General features: G+C 54.7%; 1 protein-coding gene across 2 annotated transcripts in view; it reads right to left on the bottom strand.

Annotated features, from left to right (window-relative positions):
* FAM222A (family with sequence similarity 222 member A) overlaps positions 1 to 10315 on the bottom strand; it is a 53282-nt gene extending 42967 nt beyond the window's left edge. Inside the window, exon 1 of one of the 2 annotated variants that reach the window (XM_047698153.1) lies at positions 10184 to 10315. The gene's annotated coding sequence lies outside the window, so the exon portion shown is untranslated. The remainder of the gene's footprint in view (positions 1 to 10183) is intronic. The other variant, XM_047698154.1, reaches the window with a different exon arrangement.
* Between the last annotated feature and the right edge of the window lie 11389 nt (positions 10316 to 21704).

Genomic DNA, 21704 nt, shown 5'->3' with positions numbered 1-21704 from the left:
CTCATGTCACGATCTCAGGATTGTGAGATCGAGCCCTACAACGGGCTCTGTGCTCAGCACGAAGCCTGTTCAAGATTCTCTATTTCCCCGCTCCCTCTGCCTCTCCCCCAACTCAAGCACGTGTGCACTCTCTCTCTCTACACAAATGAATAAAATCTTAAGAAAAGAAAAGAAAAAGTCACCTGGGTGGTTCAGTCAGTTTAGCCTCTCTACCTTCGGCTCAGGTCATGATCCCAGGGTCCTGGGATTGAGTCCCGCATTGGGAATCCTTGCTCAGCGGGGAGCCTGCTTCTCTCTTTGCCCACTCCTACCCCCGTGCTCACTCCCTCTCTGACAAATAAATAAAATCTTAAAAAAAAAAAAAAAGAGAGAGAGAGAGAGAGAGAGAGAACCTGGGAGGACATCACTAGCAAATGCAAAGACCCTCCCTTGAGGACAAGTTATGACAGTTTTGGATGCACTTGGGATGCATTATCCTACTGACTTCTCCCCATTCTACAGAGGGAGCAACTGAGGAACAGTGAGGGAGAAATGAAGTCTCCCAGTTGGGATGAGGTGGCCCAGCCATCGAACCCTGGCAAGCTGCCTCAGAGGTAAGTCCTCTCAGACCTGCCTGATGACCAGCCCACTTGGGCCCTGGGTGGACGCACCCCCCTCCTGAGGGCCTGAGGAGGGCTGATCCCACAAGTGGGGGGCTCAATGTCCCAGCCAGGCTGGCAGGAGGCCCAGACCACCCAGAGGAAGGGAATCTGTAGGGCCTGGACAGCCCCATCCTGCTGGACTGGAAATAGAAGGGGGTTTCCCTCATCTGTGGGCTCCACAACACCACTCTTTCCCACATCTCCATCAATGTGGGGCAGAGCCGCACCCCATGACAAGTCCTGCTGTAGAGGCCAGCCAAACAGCATCAGTGAGGTGGCTGTGAAAGGACAGCGGGTCCTTGGATAGCTACACGGCATGTGCAAAGGCCCGGAGCTGTGGAAGACCCCTAGGGTTTCAAAATGCTGGCAGTTTGCAGAGGCAAACTGAGTGGTGATCAGCAGTACCCCTGTCCCCCCACCAGCCCCCTGACTTTGCCAGGCCCACTCAGTAGGAAGCTCCCTGGATGTGTCCCTGCTCTGTGCTTGGCTCCAGCCACCAAAACCTTGGCAACCACTCCATTTGGAGTCAGTTTGGGGTGTGGGGCAGGGAGAATTTTTTTTTAATGGGAATTTTTTTTTCCCTTTTGCATATGGTGGCACAGATGGGCCCATGATCCATAAAAACTGTTTGCAATTAAACTCCCACTTTGCATGGCTGGATTTGTCAGTTGTTTGAACCTCGAGTGTGGGGTTCCACACGGACGGGGAGATGGGATTCGGGGCAGGGTGGGGCTGGATTCTGCAGGATGGGCGGAGGCCCAGGAACCTGCTCTGGGCGTGGGGCCCAAGCTGATGGGGTATCATGACAGCCCCGCCAGCTCCCTCTCTGGGCATCCCCCAGCCCTCGCCAGGACTCGAAGTGTGGCCAGGCAGCTGGGGTGGGGCTTGGCAGGGTTTCCCAGCCCGGTGGAGACTTGGCTGGTGCTGGGTGCCCCGGCTGTGGGGGTAATGAAGGGGGAGAGAGAGGAGCTAATTACCCCTCAGCCCTGCCAGAGCCTGGGTCTGGGACGAGGATAGGCAGGAGGGTGGTCGGGCAGTATGAGCCATCACGGGGGGTCCAGCAAGCAGAGTGCAATGGCAGGTTCGAGGCTGAGAAGCCAGAACCACTGGCCCAGTTAGCAGAAAGATCTAGGATGGTGCCAGGAAGAACTGGCTCCTTCCTTGTCCCCAGGGGAACTGGCCCAGTCTCCCTAGGCCTCTGTGAAGCAGGTAGGGAAATCAAGGCAGGCACTGAGAACATCTCAGGGGCCCAGGCTGCCCTTGCCGAATCAATAGGCTCTGCCTTTGGGAGCTTTTTCAGAAAGCTTCTAGAATGGGGGCAAGGGGACTGCACCCCTTCTACCACTCTTGGCCTCAAAATGCCAGCCTACCCTGCCCCCTCCTACCTCCCCAGCTGCCGCCCGGGGATGCTTGCTTGTTTGGGTTCAAAAATGCATCATTTGGCTTTGGGAAATCCTGAGATCGCTAATAATTGTTCCCCGATGAAAAGCAATAAGGCCCCGATACCCCCTTCCCCCCGCCCCTTCCAAGCTGGGAAAGAAAAGTCATAAAAATAGCTTGTTATCTCACCTATTGAGGCTCCGACTGGATGTTACTGCTAATTGGGTATAACATCCTTGTCTTGTTCTCTCAGAAGCTAAATCAAGAAAGCGCCACTGCTGCGCACTAATTATATCTCCGGCCTGCAGCCCGCAGCTCGTGTCTCTCCCTTTACGGAGTTAAAAAATGGTCACGAACCCTCATCTTTTATCCCCCCAAGCACGGGGTCCAGGCTGCCCGCCAGGCGTGGACAGCCCAGCGGGGGGGGCGAGGAGGGGCTGTGGGGATGGGTGGCAAGGTGTGGAGTGCCGAGAGGGAAGCCAGGGCCCCGGGCATCGGCCTGGCTGGCTGCCTCCCTCCGCCACCACCCCAGGCCTCTGGTCTCTCTCCTCTGCGCAGCTGGGCCCGCTGGGAAATCGGGAGCATGTCAGCCCAGGGAGCATCCGTTCGCTTATTTATTCAACACTGCTTTGGGCTAAAGCTTCCGGTAGACCAGAGGTAGCCCCAAGCACCAGCTAACCTGCTCTGGGTTCGAGGAAACACTGAATGAATATACCGAGATGGGCCAGGAGCATTCCTCTGCTTAAAGAGCTGCCACAGTCCCCTACCATGGATCCAGAGGCCAAGACCAGCCCTGGCTCCTGTCACAGTCCCCCATGTCTCCATATTCCAGCTATGTCCAGCCACATTATAGGACCCTTAACCCACACTAGGTCACTCCTGCCTGCCTGTCTCTGAATTGCTTCTCATGCTGTTCGCTTCACCCAGAAGGGGCCCCACCCCTTTCTTAGAAGGACCAGCTCTGCCTGTCAGAAGCCCACCAGGGCTTTAACGACACCTCCTCCAGGAAGCCTGCCTTGGCTGCCTGCCACACTTGAGCCGGCTTTAGGCTGTGGACCTTGAGACCTGAGTGTGAATGTCAGCATAGCTGCTCATCAAAGTATACTACCCTATTCTGTTTAATGGCTCTGAGCCTCAATTTCCTCATCTCTAAAATGGGTTAAGATGTCTTCCTAGAGGAGCCAAGAGGCACAATGCAGTGCTCTGCAGAATGATGAATGAGAGGGTATCCGTGAAGGACCGAGCTCTCAGGAAGAGCTCAGTAAAGGCTGTTATTATTATGCAGGCAGAATGCTTTTGGAATCCACCCAGAGCTCTTCAAACGAGCATGCACTGGGCCACACAGACACAGGTCTCTCCGGGAGCTGGAGGAAGGTAACAGGACTCTTACACTTCAACAGCTCCTGCAACCGCAGAACCACCTACATCCACGGAGAAGACCCCCCCAGTGTCCCTCATTCTGCTACCATATGGAGATGGGCCGGGAGAGACCTCTGAGCTCATCAAGGCCAGGCAGGCAAGCAGGCTTCAGCTCACAGGCCCCACTGATTGATTGGAGCTGCCTTCCCAGAGCCCTGGAAAGAACCCAAGGTCAGGGGAAGAACTCAGCAGGGGAAGAGGGCGTCAATTGATTGGCGATGTCTGCCAAGGGCACAGCGGTGGAAGGCAAACCAGGCCTGCCACAGATTTGCCATCCTTGACATTTTACAGAGGACACAGCTGAGGCTGGGCTGGGGTGGGAGGTAACTTGAGCTCAAGGTCATGCATCTCATAAGGAAAACAGCTGGCCTAGAACTGGGTCCCCTAGGCCCCTGCCCTAGGATCCTAGGATCCTCCCTGCCTTCCTTCCTTCCCAGGAGGAAGACAGGCAGAAGCTAGCACGGATAGCCAAGGGGATTCTGCTGATCTGCCAGGGTGCCCTGGGCAGTCATTTTACCTTGCTGAGCCTCAGTTTCTTCATTTACACAACAGGGATAAAAATACCCTTCCCACAATCATAGGAGGATTAAATGAGAGAACAACGTGTCAAAGCAGGAAGCTTAGTCTGGGGCACAGCAGAGGCTGGCAGTGTCCTGTGAGCCCCATAATAGGCAAAAAGGGTTTAGACAGAAATCTCCAAGGCTGGCCATTGAAAATCCCTCCTCTTCCTCCTCCTTCTCCTCCAGGGAGCCCTCCCTGGTTCTCCCAGCTGGTAGTAATGGTTTCTGCCTCTGATTTCCTAGCCTGCTTTGAGAGACTGGAGCCCCGAAGGGCAGGGGCTGTATGAGGCCTGTCCACTGCAGTCTCCCTACCCCTGGCATGGTGCCTGCACACTGTGAATTCTTGTACTGTGGTGACCGACCCGCTGCACTGTGATGGGGTGTCTGAGGCCTCACCACCTTTTAAGGCAACTGGGCATGCTCATTTCTGCGTCCCCAGCACCTGGCAGGGAGCCTGGCACAGAGCAGTGAGCTCTCTGAATGAACGGGTGAATACAGAGTAAAAATAGCAGGTCCTGTTTACTGCCCGCTCACTATGGGCTCCTGCCAAGCCTCACAGCTGCCCTCCGACGTGTACCCCTGGCCCATGTGACAGATGAGGAGAGGGAGGTCACACAGATGCTGAGGGACAGGGCCAGGCTCCCAGTTCAGGGCCCAGGGACTGCAGCCTGGAAGGCTGTGCCCCTCCATCTCTCGCAATGCAAGCTCAGACCTGGCCCCTGTGGGGAAGCTGCCCCTGCCTTGGCAGCGAATCCTGGAGCAGACAGCTGGCTGCTGGACCGCCCTCCTCCTCCTCTTCCTCCAAGGGAAGCCCCTCCTCCCCACAGACTCCGGGTCATTAAGTTCTGCATCATTAAGTCCCCATCCCCAGGAGCCTGTTCACAGCCAGCCTCAGCCTTACTCCCTGACCTCCCAGGCCTTTGTCCCCTGTGCCCTCTGCACAATGGCAGGGGCTTCCCAGGGCCCCAAACAGCTGCTGTGGCTGGGATGCTGGTTTGCTGTGGAGCTGGGGTGACTGGCTGGGGCCTGTGCCTGAGCCCACCCACTTCTGAAAGGCTCCGACTCACCCGGGGAACTCTGCACACTTAAGCACATCCCACCCACAAGCCTGGGGGCAAACTGCCAGTACTTCCTTGAACAGATGAGAAAAGTGAGGCCCAGGGGGGCGCCTGGGTGGCTCAGTGGTTAAAGCCACTGCCTTCGGCTCAGGTCATGATCTCAGGGTCCTGGGATCGAGTCCCGCATCCGGCTCTCTGCTCAGCAGGGAGCCTGCCTCTTCCTGTCTCTCTCTGCCTGCCTCTCTGCCTACTTGTGATCTGTCAAATAAATAAAAAAAGAAAGAAAGAAAGAAAAGAAAAGTGAGGCCCAGAGAGGCAAAGTGACTTGTCTGAGCGCACACAGCCAGTGAGAGTGCAGGAGCCCAGGGTTCAGGGGCAACTCCTAAGGCCCTGCAAAGGTTGCCAGACTGACTCTCTGCACCCGGGTTTGCTGGCTTCAGGTTGTTCTTCCCTAGACACATCAAGTACTTAGCTCAGCACTTGAGGCCCAGCACACTCTCTTAGTTTTTCTCCCTTTACCTCTTCCCTATTATAAGCTCCCCCTGCCCTTCCTGGTCATGTCCTCAAATCTCAAAGTCCCTCTGCCAACATCATCATCATTTACTCCACATGGGGCAGATTCACCCAGTCCTCAAGCCCAAGAGCAAAAGCCTCCATGACCAGCTGCAGTTTTTCCCTCCTCCAGCCCTTCCTCTGGCTCTGACCAAAATTCGAGTTAGCTGCAGGCTCCTCTTCCTCCCCATGGAGGCTGTGGGCCATCTGACGGCAGGGTGCCCTTGCCCAGCTCAATGCCTGATCCGGAGTGGACCCAGGAGGTGGAGGGGGTAGCTGGAGCCCCAGGCTCACTCCTTCATCGGCTGCTCACTGGCCATGTTGCCTTCCGCACTCCCACTTCTGGCCACCAACGGACTTCTTGCTTGTGCTCCTTCCTGGCTCTGTGACCTTGGACAGGGAAGTTAACCTCCCTGTGCTTGTTTCCTTCCCAGTAAAATGTAGTAAGAGCACCTGCATTTCTTAAGGCGATGACATACATCCCAGGAGGTACAGGTGACCTCCAACCCAGGAAGGCTCACCGCTATTATTTCTGTCTACACCTCATCCGGGACCAGCACATGAATTTGGGGGGCAGAGAGACCTGCAGTTCCAACCACTTATTGCATATATGACTCTGAGCTGGTGTGGCTCATTCCTCTAGGCCTCTATTTCCCCATCTCTGAAATGGTACTAACTCCTCCCACGCGAGCAACCGCAAGCCCGATCTCGGAACCTCTCTTTTGTTCCAGGCACGCAGGAGGCACTCCGGTATTTCTCAACTAACGAATCAGTGGTCCAGGTGTAAGGAATCCATCCCCCTACCAGCCTCCTCCTCCGCCCACCCTAGCCTCCAGAATTCCCTTCCCCACCCCCAGCCCGTGCAGACTAAAATAGTCATTAGGCAGATTTCAAAAGATGTCAGTAGCTTATAATTATAGTCGACATACTTCTGAGATAAAAGTGATTACCTTGGATGCAAATCACTTAGCAACCAATCAGGGCGGTGGGCGGCGCCCGCGGAGGTGACCGGCCCGCCCGCAGCCCTCTGCCCGCAGTCCACCGCCCGCAGTCCACCGGGCACAGGAGTAGAAAGCGCACAATAGCTCTTGACACGCAAATGGGTTAACACAATAAAGGCGGCTCCGGCCGCTGCTGGGGGGAGAGCAGCAATTCCCGGCCCGCGGGAGGTAATAAAGCGGCCCTTTTGTGCGCGCCTCCTCGTTCTCACCCCCGCCCCGAGCCCAGAGGAATCACCGCCTGATTGAATTACGGTTCATGAATATGAGCTGCTCCTATTGCTTCCTCCGGTTTGTGAAGGACTAGAAGGTGGAGGGGGCCGGGAGAGGTTTTGGGGGGCAGCGGGAGGGTGCTGGCCAGGGCCCAGCCCTGTAGGAACTCAGGTAGGAGGGAGCCACGTGTGCTCACCACGTGGGGTGCCCTGGGTAGGTGGGTGGGAGATCAAGTGGAGGGTGGCTGGAAGGGTCCCTGCCTACCCTGCAGTCTTTGATCTTTGGCTCCAGGAGGGACTGGGCTGAGCCATTCGAGGCACTGTTCTGAGGATGAGGCTCAGAGAGGCAAAGCTGCTCACCCAAGGTCACACAGCCAACAAAGGTGGACCCATTCCATCGCGTGGCTCTTAACCATGAGCCACTGCCCACCAATGGGGTTTAAGCAACCCAGCCCAGACCCTGGCCAGAACAACTGTGAGGCTCAGAAGAGACAGGGGATGGGGGAGCTTACGAGCTTAGGTGGAATTAGACAAGTGAGATAAGGATTACTGGGGTGAGTGGGAGCTAACCTTGAAAGAGGAGACTGGTCAGGGTTACCATCCCTGTTAAAGAGACCTAACTGGATCTCTCCCATCCCACCTAAGTCTCCAGGGTCCCTGCTTCCCCTCATCCAGCACACCCTAGCACTCATAGGCCACACCCAATGCCCAGTACACTATCTGCGCGCCTCTGTCTGGTGGATCCTGGTTGGTCCCAAGAGTCCCAGTGCACCCCCCCTCCCCAGAGGGCCCTTGCCAACCTTCAGACTGGTCAGGAGCCACGTCTACTAATGTTGCCGTTGACCCATCGACATCCTTGACTTCTCTACCAGCGGAGTGCGTACCTGGAGGGTCCGTCCCTGAGGTGACAGAGTGCAGCCTCAACCCTCCTGGTGGGGAGCTAGAAGGGGCATCTCTCTCAATGTCTCCCCGCCCTCAGGCAGGTTTCATGGCCCACCTTACTTCCCCCAGTGCAGGAGAAAGGGGGTGCCAGGGGTGAGGAGAGCAGGCTGTCTGCAAGGCCAGCAGACAAGTTACTACTCAGCTCGAGAGTATCCTATAAGCAAGGATTCAAACTCAGGTTTCAGTGTGGGAAGGCCTCTTGGCGAGGCCAGACTCCCTCTATAGCCGACAGCCCCCCACTTTTGTGGGGACCCTGTCCAACAAGTGGTGTAAGGCCCGGGGAAAGGTGGGAAGACCTCGGGACTTTGGTGCTGGTGCCAAGGCACTTCAGAGCTGCGGGGCTGCCCACCCGAGACTGTTTCCTCATCTGTAAAATGGGCCACCACGCGTGAGCCACTCTGAGCAGTAACTGAGCTCCCCCTGTGCAGTGCCTGGCAAGCGGGGAGATGCCGGGTAAGCTGGCATCCCCTCCTGCTCGTCGCCGGGTACTATTGCCAAGCCCAGGGAAGGGAACAGAAGGAATTGCCCAATTCTGACAGCCTTTCCCTCCGCTTTGGCTACGGAAGTGTAAATACTCCGAGGAGGACCTCCAACCGCCTGTGTTTGTGGAGCTCTGGCGCACACTCCGGGTTTGTTTCTAAACTGGGAAGCTTCGAGAGGCAGCGCAAACAGCCCTTCTGCCCACCTCTCCCACTTCTCCCCCCCACCCCCATCTGCTGTTGCTCTGTCCTTGGAAGCCTGTGTGTTTAACGACACCATTTCAGCTGGAAATATCATCTCCCTGCCAAGCCCCCCAAAGCAGCTCCATTGATATTTATTGACCTGTTAATCTAGCTAGAGAGCCTGGGAGTAGAAGAGAAAAAATGCTAGCTGCATCCAGACTGGGGCCTGGCTCTCATAATGACCCCACACACACTTCCCTCTGCTCTCACCCCGCCCCACAACGAAACAGTGCCACGGTTCTCTAACCTTTACCTCCAAATGCGATCACACCACTTTCACCCACATCTGACAATAATAGCAATTGCTGGAAGGAACTCAAGACGAATCAAAGAACCCAGCAGCAGGATACTGGCTGGGGTTCTCTGGGCCTTCACAAGACACAGGGCCAGGGCTGGAGCATTGTGGGGGGTGGGGGAGTGTGCGGCAGAGAGGGCCGGTGCCTGACTCCCATCAAAGCTGGCCCCTGGCAGGGACACACTTTTTTCAGACCTTGGCACTGACGGGACTGACTTGCCCTCCATTCACTTAATGAGCACCATACTGTGCTTGTCAAAATCATCTTAAACAGCAAAAGGAGAGCAGGGAAGACAGGAGTCCAGGCTTGGCCAAGGCCCTTCACCTTGGGGTTGTGCAGCAGGGGGAACCCCTGGACTTGAGGGGTAGCAGGCAGCAGCTCCTCTGCACCTTCCCCGCACCTTTTTCCTGGCCTCTTTTAAGGGGGGGGTGGGGCACATCTCTCTAGGGACCCTGGGAACTTCAGCCTGCTGGCTGGGTGTATAGTGGGGTTCGAGGAAATCTCTGTAGCATCCCTTTTGAAAGCACAAAGTTGCTCTGTTTGGCAATCCTGAGCCCCCAGGCAGTGCCAGGCTATATGGGCAAAACTGAACACCTGTCCTTGGGGGGAGGAGCATCAGCAGAGACAGCTGGCACTGCTTCCCTCCCCCACCTCATGAAAAGCTGGGGATTTAGGTCAGAGGACTGCAGTTGAGGCTGGGGGCGGGGGTAGGATCTGCCTTCACCCCTCCATTACCCAAAGGCATCCAGTCTGCCCCTGGTTACCATGACCCCGCCCCCTCCGACCCTGGGTCAATGCAAGTCCTGTCGCCACGGCAACCCCAGTGACGTCAGATGCCTGGCAGTGACGTCAGGCTGTGGCCCCACTGGGAAACCCACCATCCCTGTGAGATTTTTGTTGGAATGAGGGCTGTATGGGAGACCCTGCTATGATCTGGCATTGGAGGGCACAATCCTCAAACGCAACCACCAACATGGCTGGGACTCCACAACCACCGCTAAGCAGATGTCCCCTGAGGACCTCAGAGGCTGCTCCAGAGCACCCCAAGGGTTCCATCCCGGGTGCCCTCCTCCTTGGCCCTCCAAGACGCCGGAGCTCCCTGGGAATTTTCGCAAGATGGAGCTACTACCTTTGTCTGTTGGCTTTAGGGGTGGGGTGACCTTTCCTCTCTGGCATACGCCTCACCCGAGGCTCTGTGGAGTCCCCCAACGGGCTCCCAAGCTCCAGGCCGGCCGCTTGGCCAGTCTAGACAAGTTGTGTGTGAGCGGGAAAGGGCTGGGGCGAAGGAGCATCGCTGCTTCAGGATTCCCAACAGCTCAGGGCCCCTTTATTTCCGATCCGGCCGCCCCGACGCCAGGGAGTGCCCCCGGCTCCAGCCCGGAACCCCGCCCCGCGGAACTCACCAGATCAGCCAGGCCGTTGAAGGGCACCAGGTCTCAGCGGCGATGACTCTTCGCTCGCCGGGTCTCAGCCATGCAGAGGCGGCAGAGGCCGCCTGAGGGAGACCCCCTTGGGGGCCGATACCTTTCTCCGGGTGCAAAGGGACGCTGTCCGTGAGGGTGATCCAGGCACCGGCTCGCGCCGTCCGAAGTCGGGGGTGGCGGGTCTCTCCGCTCAGCGTGGGTCGTACCCGCCCAGGACCTGGGCCGTTCCGGCGCTCAGGTGGCGCATCCTCTCCGGAGCCTGTGCTCACCACGTCCGGCGGGCGGCGCTGCGCCTCCCCTCGGGGTCCCGCTCAGGACCGCAGCTCTGTCCGCGCCGCTCCCCGGGGCGCCCTCTCCGCTCGCGCCAGGAGCCCGGTGGCCACGGCCCCTCTCGCCGGCCCCAGCTGCAGCCTGTCTTTGTTGCTTCCTCTCGCTCGACCGCCCGCCAGAGGCTCGCAGCCCCCCGGTCCGCCTGGGGGTGTGAGGGGGGTCGTCTCCTCCAGGGTTGCACGCACCTGCAGCGGCCCCGGTTCCTCACCGGGCAATGCACCGGCCCCCGCAGGTTGCAAAGAGCGGCGACGAGAACGTACTGGCCCCTCCTCCTCCTACTCCGAGCCCTGGGTGTGGGGGGAGGGGAAGCTGGAGAGTGGCGGCAGCGGCGGCAGCAGCGGGCGGCGGAGGCTCGGATGGCAGCCCGGGGGGCCTCGGCGCCGCGAAATAACCGGTCCGGGTGGCGCAGCGCGGACGTAGGAATGGCCCAGAGCACGGTACACCTGGCGTGCGAGCTCGCAAGCTGCAGCAGGGGCGGCGCGCGCCCGGCTCTCACGCGCCCATGGCCCCTGGCGGCGCGCAGGGGCTCCCGGGGCTCAGCCTCGCGCCGCCTGGCGCGCGCCGGCGCCTCGCCTCGTCTCAGGCCCAGGTGCCGCACGCCGCGTCCCGCAGATAGCGGGCTCGGCTCTTCACCTCCCTCGGCTGGAGCACGCAGCCTCTCCGCAGAGCCGCCGGCTCAGCAGTGCTGCCGGTTGCTCCGCTCCGGCCCGACTGACAGGCGCGAGCGCCGGCAGCGGCCGCGGCGTCTCGCCCCCCGCCCGCCCCCTGAGGTCCGGCCCAATCAGCGGCGGCCGAGAGGCGGTTACCAGGGTGACGCGGCGCCGCGTCCTGCGGGGGGCGGGGCCGGGGGCCGCCACGCGCGCTTTTCGCGGCAAAATTCAAAGGCCGGCAGGGCGGCTCTCCAACCTCCTCCCCCAGGCTGGGGCGAGGCGGGACCTTCCTCTCCAGGACTGCAACTCCCGGCATGCGGCGCGCAGACGCCGGGCGGAGGGGCCCCGACTTGGGGCGCGGAGCATGCTGGTATTTGTATTCCCTTTGTCGGGACCCCGAGTTGGAAAAACCGGTATCTTTTATTGAGCACATATTTGAGACAAGACACTCTGCTAAGAGCATTATCTGCATTGTTTCTTTTAATTTTGAAAACAATCCTATGAGGAATTTGTTAAAGATAATAAACTAGAACTTATGTAACAAAGTACTCTAATGTTCACAACAAGCTGGTAAGATAGGTATTATCACCCCTATTTTACAGATGAGAAAACCGATATGGTAGGTACTATTCTCCCAGCTTACAGAGGAAATTGAGGCTAAGATATATGAAGTGACACTCTGTCCGGAGTGCTTTGCCTCAAGGCATATTTTTGGCATCACAGTTGAGATCATGGACCACGAACTATATACCCCGGCACTGTGCTGAGCTCTTTACAAAGTCCACCCCATGGTATCTACACCTCAGATATGGACGGCAGGTCCTGGTATTCTCCTCCACTTAACAAACAGGGAAATTGAGGCACAGTATCACCTGGTACCCAAATTTTGACTCCATCAAACTGTACTGCACCTTGCCTTTTACTTTCTTTTCTTTCTTTCTTTCTTTTTTTTTTTTTTTTTTTTTTTGCCTTTTACTTTCTAAGCAGCTTCATAGGTTCTCAATAGGTCTGTCTGACAGCCCATGGGTGGCCTGCTTAGCAGTCCCATTTTATAGCTGGAGAAACTGAGTCCTGGGAGGGACAGTTCCCTCAGTTGCCATGTGTCCATTCCACAGCAAGTTGGGGAGCCAGCTTTCCAGGAGAGACTTTAGGATCCCTACAGAAATGCAAAGCCGCAGCCAGAACTCCTCTGAGCACTGTCAGGCTATGTCCGTGTGACCCCGTGGAATCCCATGGAACTTGGGTGGGATTCCATCCTTGTCCTTGCTGGCTGTTGGCTTCGGACATGTACGTTCATGGCTTTGTGCCTCGGCTCGTGCCTGTGTATCATAATGCCTATCAGAGGGGGTTGTTGTGTGGACAAAAAGTTATTGCTGGAAAGGATTCAGAACACAGTAAGTGCACAATAAATGCCAACTGTAGTCATCTAGACCTGGAAGGCTTTGAAGACCCTTGTGAGTGTACCCAGTGAGATGGGCTGCTTATACTGGCTGGTGGGGATGGGGTGGGGGCGGATTGGCTAGCCTACTTTTAGGCCAGCCAACCTGCCCCTATCCACAGCCTGAGAAGTGCCCGTGGGTGAGCTCCAGGGCCAACCAAGTAGGCCACCCCCTGTCTTATCTAGGGCAGGAGCTGGCCCTGTTTCAGGCCCTCGAGCGGCTTCCACGAGTGCCATTCCCAGCAGCTCCTGGCTTCAGGGCCCTGCTCTAGTTCTCCTGGGCTGTCCCACCCAACCCTCTTGGAGTTGGAGTGAGGGTGGGGATTTACCTGTGAACTTGATCCAATCCCCAGCTGCTTCCTCTCTCTCTGCTCCAGGGGCCAGCTGACAGACCTGTTAGTGACGTCAGGGCAGGTTGCCAGGGCAATGCACTGGGTGGACCCAGGGTGTGGACAGGTGGAGAGAATTTGGGGCAGGACTCAAGCCAGGTGCAGGGACAACAATGGTAACAACCAAAACCCTGTGAAGAAAGGGCGGGAAGTGGAGAAGACTGTGGGGCCACACCATCTATTTTCCTAAGTTTGGGCTTTTTTCCATCATAAGTTGACTTGATACCTACTATGTGCAGGGCACATGCTCAGTGCTGTTTATATCACGTATTTCTATCTCCTTTTATCTTCACAGCACCCCTAGGAGGTCTATTCAATTACCGTCCACATCTTACAGCCAAGGAAGGCCATGTGACTTGCACAAGGTCACACAATGACAGAACCAGGTCCCAAATGCCCAAGCCCCTGATCTTGATTTATTGCACCCTGTGCCAACCACTACTTGACAGGGTGTGGCCTTGAAGGCAGGATTCCTCTCCTCTTTGGACCTCAGTTTCCTCTGTTGTAAAATGGAGTGTGGGACTTATGACCCAGCCCTACCAATCAGGCTCTTGCGACCTGGCACCCCTCCCTGACTTAGTGGCTTCCAAAGGTCCAACTGTGGTTCCAATGTCCAGCCATGGGGTTAGAAGGTCTCCACCTCCAAAGGTCTGTGAGCCCATGATGAGCTAGTGGTGGGATTTCAGGCAGGAGCGGGCTGGAACATAGCTCCACAGGTGGACAGCTCCGTCTTGCAGGTGCCTCTCACACCTGTCCAGGCAAGTGAAGGGTCTCAGAGATGCTCAGCTGCAGGCCTTCACATATACCCTCCCACACTCATACAGTGCCCATCTCCCTGAGGCCAGGCCTTCCTGTCCATGCCCCCTGGCCGCCCAGTTCCCAGCCTTGATCCAAGCCTCCCCTTGCTATGGTCATGTGCAATAACTCTGCTTTATGTGAATGGAGACAATGTCAAGATAGATTTGCCACGGTCCATGGAACCATTAGGCGGGCCAGTGCTTGAATGTTGGCTCTGGCCAAGGGTTCAAGAGGCCCTGAGGGGGTTGGGTGACAGAGAGCACCTCAGTCCTCACTGTCCCTGTATACCTCCTATGTTCCCTTCTTGCTGAAATGCCTGCACATCCTCCCAGGTGTCTCTCTGACTTTCAGTCCTTTACCCATTCTGTCCATTTCAACTAGTTGACTCCCCCCAGGTAGTCAACTCTTGCTCCTCCTTCAGATTTTAGTTAGGGTGCCACTTCCTCCGGGAAGCTTTCCCTGACTACTGCCCTCCAGGCTGGGGCACTTCCCCCTTCATATAAGGGTCCACTTATTGGACAGTCTTCCTCACCAATCTGAGGGCTCTGAGAGGGCAGGGGCTGCATTTGAACTGCATTAGCCCTATCACAAGCCTGGTATACAGTCAGCACTCGATATTTTGTTGAATTAATCTCTGAATCAGTGAATAAATATGGCTCAGGTTTTCTTTGTAGTGGAGAAGCAGGAGAGGAGGAGGGGATGGAATCATACCAACTGGGTTTGAATCTTGACTCTAGCCATGTGACTGATCTGTTCTGTGCCTTGATTTTCCCCATCTGTGAAATGGGGTTAATTGTCACATAGGCACTGCTCAAGGGGTCTGGAGCCTGAAACTTTTTTTTTTTTTAAAGATTTTATTTATTGATTTGACAGAGAGAGATCACAAGTAGACAGAGAGGTAGGCAGAGAGAGAGAGAGGGAAGCAGGCTCCCTGCCAAGCAGAGAGCCCGATGCGGGACTCGATCCCAGGACCCTGAGATCATGACCTGAGCCGAAGGCAGAGGCTTAACCCACTGAGCCACCCAGGCGCCCTGGAGCCTGAAACTCCCACCCTCCCATGTATGTAAGGTTAGTCATGCCCATTCCCTCTTTAACTCGCTCATTCATTCATTCGTTCAGCATTTCCTAAGTGCCTGCTCCGTGCTAGCCACTAGGGATTCAGCAGTGATCCAAATACAATCCTTGACCTTGTGGGGCTCAAGTTTCATGGGGGGACAGATAAGACAACTAGCAGTTATCATCTAGGGTAACAGGAGAGGGAAAAGCCCAGAGCAGCCACCTGCCCCAGCTGGTGGATTGGGGATGGTGGAAACGCTGACCAGTGGCCCTTTGAGAAATTAATAGAAGGTAGCCAAGGGGAGGGGTGAGGGGAAGAGTGGTCCTGGCAGAGAGAATCACCAACGCAAAGGCCTAGTGTCCCAAGTGAGGGGGATATGAATGCCCCAAAAGTGGAGATGGTCAGAATCTGAGCTGGCCTGGGGAGGAAGGTGGGGAGGCAGAGACTGATTTTTGTCCTGGTTGGGGGAGCAGGCCTGCCCCAGCCTCCCTCTCCAGCCCCCACCTGCCTCACCTGCCCTTGTTGCCATTATCTAGGCCAGAGCCTGGAGGGAGCCGAGCCCCCATTGGTGCACACCATGTAGGTTTTTCAGAGATAATTTAATCAGAGCTATTAATAAGCAGAAAAGAAAGAGCGCTTTATGCTCCTTCTGGTGAAAAGGGGAAAGAAGAAGCACGTGTAACCTTGTTATTCACCCAGCCCGGCCCCCAGTACCTGGAACCTCTCCGTAGGGCAGGCCCAGGGAGATGGTGCTAGGAGCCCAGGAGATGGGGGATGAGGAGGCCCACAGAGCCTCAGGGACCGGCCCCTGCCACACTTACCTCTAGCCAATTTGACCCCCTCTCGATCGCTGGCAGGTGCCAAACTCTTTCCCTGAGGCCTTTGCCCAAGCTGTTCGCTCTACCGGGACACTCTTCCTTCCGCTCTTTGCATGACCTTAGTCTCAGCTCAAATGTCACCTCCTCTGAGAAGCCCTTCCTGACCACCCCATCTACAGTTATTCTCCCCAGAGGCCCTTCCTTTGCTTTCCCTCTGCAGTGCTTATTATTGTCGGCAACTCCCTGGGCACTTGTGGGTTGACTTGTTTATTTTCTGTCTCCTGGTCTCCATGGTCAGCTCTGCGGGGGGCAGGGAGGACTGCTGGGCGTCATCTTTGGTGCTGTACTGCCACCACCTTGCACACACTAGGTTCTGGGTCGATATTTGTGGATGGAATTGGAGAAGGTTCAAGATGCCTAGGGAGTTGGGATAGCCACCAGAAGGTGGTGGGGTCCCTTCCACTAGGAAAACCCAAGAGAATCTAGGAATTGTTAAATCCCCCTTATTTCACCCCTGGGGATTAGGAAGCCCAGAGAGGGGAAGGAACTTGGACAAAATCATGCGGTAAGTTTGGACCAGAGGTGGGCCTTGAGCCCAGAGCCCTCTTGGGGCGTCCAGTTTCATCTGAGTCTCAAGTCGAAGGGAATTCTGAGGCCTTACCAGGCCCAGAAGGGAATGAGTGCTGTGCTGCCATCAGTTAGTGATGTCAGCCGAGTCTGGGGCTGGCTGTTGGGGGTTTGGAAAGAGCACTGGACTGGGAGTCCAGGATTTCTTTCCTTCAATCAGCACCACCAGCTTGTCATGGGACCCCTCTGGACAAGGCAGGCAGCTTCCCTGGGCCTCAGTTTTCTCAACCGAAAGTTGGGACTACTTAACCCTGCCTATTTCAAGGAAGGACCAGAAGCATCGTATGGGCTCTACAAAAGGTCATCAGTGATGATTAGTGTAAAAAAAAGAGGTCACAGTAACAGGGATATGCATCTAGTGAGGTCCCGCTACGGACCAGGCACCACCCCAGGTGCTTCTCATCTGGGATCTGTAAACCTTGCAGCAAGCCCATGAAGGGGAACCACTGGCCCATGTTACGGATGTGCACCTTGAGGCTGGTGTCAGTGGCCTTGCTCAAGGTGGCATGGAGCTCCTGGGTGGGCGGCATCAGGATCTGAACCCTGATGGGTCTCTGTGATAGCTTTCTGACTTAGTTGGAGGCCTTAACACACAAGAAACAGTGACTGGATGTGGGGGTAGTCCCCACGACCCCCCACAAGGTCAATCTCTGCTCCCTGGCCCCGCTGGGCCGGGTTCTCTCAGGCTCTAAGTGGCAGGGAGATTTCCAGAGGATTAAACCCAGACTGCCCTGCCTCCCCACCCCACCTCAGCCTGGAAAGGCCAATAGGCCCTCCCAAGCCTACCCGGCAGCTCTCCTTTTGTACAAAAAGTTATTGACTTATCAAGGTTAAAATACATTCAGCTCAGGCCAATAAAACAGGGATACGGCCGCATCCCGGCTGTCACGCGCGGCCTGGTTTTCATGGCAACAGGCTCTCTTCTGCACATGAAACGGTTCAGTTGTGCAAAGTTCAGGCGTTACATAAACAGGGAGTTAACAACAGCCGCAGAAATCAATGTCTGGCCAGGCATGGCCTGGGGAGATAGCATTGATTGGGCCCTACGCTGTCTGTCGCTGTCGATATGCCAGGTCTCTGCTTCCTGCCCAGTAGCTTTGGGCTCTCTCCTGAGGCCCCAGCCCCTGGCTCAGGGCCAGAGAGCTCCAGAAAGGTGCCTCCGCCCTGGCCCCAGAGTCCCTTTCTGGCTAGGATCCAGCAGGGAGGGGATCTGTTAAGCTGTCTGCAGCTGTTTCATAAACTATTCTATGGCTCAGAGATGCCATTCCATTGCCTTAAAATAAGTTCACCCCATTGTTAATAGAAAAGAGAAAAGCATCTCTCTGCCTTTTGAGCCCTCCTTGAGACAAAGGACAATCCCATTGACCCTGTGTTTAGCCGTAAAAAACCAGCCATAAGTCAAGATGTGCCCCAATCAGGTCAAATAGATCAGGATATGAAACCAAACTGGCTGGGTGACCTGGGATAAGTTACTTGACCTCTCTGAGCCTTGGCTTGCTGTTTTCTAAGAGTAACAGCATCAACTTCATGGGGGTAGGGAGGAAGAAATGAGGGGACACGTGTGAAGCCCCTCACTTAGGGCCCGTGTCAGGAAGCTAACCCACTGTGTCTCTCTTCTACTATGCATTCCAGCAGGTACCTAAATGGGGTAGAAAGAAACAGGGAACTAGGAAGTGGTATTTGAGCTCCAATCCCAGCTCCTCTGCTAGCTGTGTGACCTTAGGCAAGTCACTTGACCACTCTGAGCCTGAGCATTCATTCCCTTATGTAGTATGGCAAAGGTGCCTTTGCAAGAGTGAAGAACAAAATAAGCTCACTGTTCTGGGCAGGCAGAGGTGACCAGTAAAGCGTCATCAAATCAGGTCCTTCCTCCAGTATTCCAACGTCAGATCTACCCACCCTCAGAGAACGGAAGCTCTCCTGGAAATTTCTCTCAGGAAAGGGAGGGTTCCAAAGGAAAGAGTTATCTGTCCCATTTACTGGAATGTTCTTAAGGGCAGGAGCCAATCCTTGTTCATCTTTCCATGGTCAGTGCTCGGTGCAAAGCCTAGGTCTATAGTAAGATATCTGTGCATGTTTGTTGAACAAAGTTAAGCTTGTCCCAAGAACTGACTAGGCCTTCTCTATCTGGCATGGGATAGCATGGAAACAGCAGGATGGCTAGGATGATTTAGAATGGGTTTGGAGTGCTTCTTGCCACACTGGGTATAGCATGAACATCTGTTCAGTTGCACCAGTAAGATGTCAGGGGCCTGTTTGTTACAGCGGTAGTGTTGCTGTTACAAACTCACAGGACTTCCCTGAAGGGACTCAGAACACTGCCCCCCTCTCCCTGCCGCCCCCAATACACACACACCAGCACAGTCCTCTCCAAGCCATGAAATGTTACAGAGCTGAGAGGGGGACCCTTATTTAATAAAGCAAGTGCATGAATGGGAGAATCCAGGTAGTGGATATTGAAGTGTTTGTGGTAAACGTCTTTCAACTTTGCTGTATGTTTGAAATGTTTCATCATAAAATGATTGAAAAAATATCTATTCCGATAGTTTCAAAATTTTCCTAGGAAACTTAGGGCTTTAGGAAGATGTGTCAGGGACCACTGGTTATGGTGGGGGAGGGCAGAGGAAGCTGGAAAAGGGAGAGCCCCAGGGTCCCCGCTATCATCCTCTGCCTCATCCACTTCAACTAGAGCTCAGTCCATTTCTTCTCTTTTTCATATTGGAGTTCCGCATGTGATTTTCATTCGAGGAAAGGTTTCTACTGTTCTGACAATAGAAGCCTGAAAGCCACTGAGTTCAATCCTCTGGGGTGATTGATGGGGAATCAGGTTCAGAGCGGGAAGAGACTTGTACCAGATTGCATGGTGAGCCAGTGGCTGGGTAGAAATTCACACCCAGGTCTTCTGGTCCCCAGGACGTCATTCTCCATGGCTTTCTGGAGGTTCTATGGGGGTTCCAACCCTGAGGGCTGCTTGGAAGCAAAGAGGGCAGGTGTGGCACTCTGGACAGGACTCCTTCATATCCTGTACCCTCCAGCTAGAGCCCTCTGCCTTTGGCTGTGTTCTATGTTGGGGTCCTAGGTATTTGACCTAAGTGTTCTGCAGGTGGGGAGTGACCGCTTAGGAGGTGATGGAGGGGGACACTGAAGAAGACTTCAGTGGGGCCAAGAGTTTCCTGGAGTGGGATCCTCCCCTTCGATCCCTGCACCACCCCCTTCTCTCTAGCTGTGGTGAGAAGATGGATGGGGAGAGTCAGGGCTGGGACAGATCACTCAGGAATGATGGATTTGGGCCCTGACCAGAAGCTCCCAGGGTCATCTGGGGCCATGGGCAGAGGTGAGAGTTCAGCCAGCCAGGGGCAGGTGGGTCAGTAAGGGCCAGGGAGTCAGCTTGGGGGTTTGAGAGCTAGTAATGGAAGGAGTGGGGTATACCCTAATCCTGGAACTCTTCTAGTATCAGCTGTCATATTCATTCATTCATTCATTCTACTATTACAGCATGCCAGGCTTAGGTTGGGCACTGGAATTCCAGGATAAATGGGCACCATTCCTGCAGGGAGAAGGGCAGCAAGGCAATGAACAGTGCAACCTCACTCTGCCCTAGCAAATGATCCATCACATGTCCCTGGGCAGGTCCCATCAGCCCTCAGAGCATCAGTTCCCCCTCTAGAGAATGAGGATAGTTGTAAGTCCAAACAGAGAGCCTGTGATGCAGGGGGTACAGAGCTCGGTGCAGAGAAAAGGTGACCCTCTCCCCAGACTGCCGATCAGAAGAGAAGTGTCACCCTTGCCCATATGGACTGTTTCCAGGAATCATGGGCATGGATTCAAATCTTTTTTTTTTTTAATATTTTATTTATTTATTTGACAGACAGAGATTACAAGTAGGCAGAAAGGTAGGCAGAGAGAGAGGAGGAAGCAGGCTCTCGAGGAGCAGAGAGCCCAATGCGGGGCTCAATCCCAGGACCCTGGGATCATGACCTGAGCTGAAGGCAGAGGCTTTAACCCACTGAGCCACCCAGGCACCCATGAATTCAAATCTTAACTCCACATAGTAGCTGTGTGACCTTGGGCCAAATCACTTCCCTTCTCTGGACCTTGGTTTTCTCCTCTGTAAAATAAGCATAGTAATAACAGTAACTTCTTTATCTGATGGTTGTGAGGTTTCAATGAGTTAGCATATGAAAGCATAGGGTCACCTGGCTGGCTCAGTCAGCAAATGTGCGCCTCTTGATCTTGTGGTCGTGAGTTTGACCACATTGGGTGTGGAGCCTACTTAAAAAAAATACATATATATATAATATATATATGTGTGTGTGTGTGTGTGTGTATATATATATATATATATATATATAATGTATATCATATATAATGTAAAATATATTTATATAAATATATATTTGTATTTATTATATATTTATATAAATGTATATTTATATATAAAATATATTTTATATAATATATGTAATATATATTATATACATATAAACATATATATGTATATAGAGAGAGAAAGAGAGAGAGAGACTCTAGTCTATTACAGCAATAATAACACTATTGGTGAATATAAGCCTAGTGCTAGGGGAGACCTTGCTGACAGTCTAAACCTAGCCTGGTGTCCATATGCCAACTCTGTCGCATCTGGAGGGAATGCCTAGAGCTCTGGTTTGGACTGGCTTTGCTAGCCCCTCCAGGCTCAGTGAGAACAGTACCACAATTGATTAGCAATGCCTGCCATGGGCAAGGATGGGGAGACTGATGGGAGGCATGCCTTCTATTAGCCATTCCCGTGCTGGCCCAAGCCCTCCCCTTGTACAGATGGGGAAACTAAGGCTCAGAGAAGAAAATAAGACTTGCTCAGGGCCACACAAACAGTCACAGACATGGTTCCTGTGCCCGCCTTCCTGATTCCTCACTGGGCCCTGGTCTATGTCATTTAACCCTGTGGAGAAAAGTCATTATTTCTCCATTACATTTCTCAGCCTGTTTTCTGGAAGGGAGTTAATTGATTTAAACTTTTCCAGGATGATTCTCCCTCCTCCACCCCTCCCCTGGGCCCCCGATTCTATTACCGCTCTGCCTCTCGGAAATGAGTAGGTGGCATCTGTGAGGACAGGCACAAAAGTCTCTAGGCAGGGCCTCTAAGTGGGTGTGAAGAGTGTGGACCTTGCCTGGAGCTGGGTCTTCTGGGGACCTCCACAGTTAATGACCGTAACTGCCAGGACCCGAGTATGTGGTGTTCTTTTTCCTCAACCAGCTCCTGCTTATGCTGTGTGCTAGGTGTGGCTCAGAGCATGTGGCTGGTCACATCTGCCTAATTTACAGACGGGGGAACTGAGGCACCGGGATGGTCCCAGAACTGGGATTCAAACCGAAGACTGCCTGGCCTCGACTTC

This window comes from Lutra lutra, chromosome 12, assembly GCF_902655055.1.
Source record: "Lutra lutra chromosome 12, mLutLut1.2, whole genome shotgun sequence".
In the NCBI taxonomy this organism is placed as follows: Eukaryota; Metazoa; Chordata; class Mammalia; order Carnivora; family Mustelidae; genus Lutra; species Lutra lutra.
The sequence above is the reverse complement of the archived record's forward strand: the minus strand, read 5'-3'. Positions and strand labels throughout refer to the sequence as shown.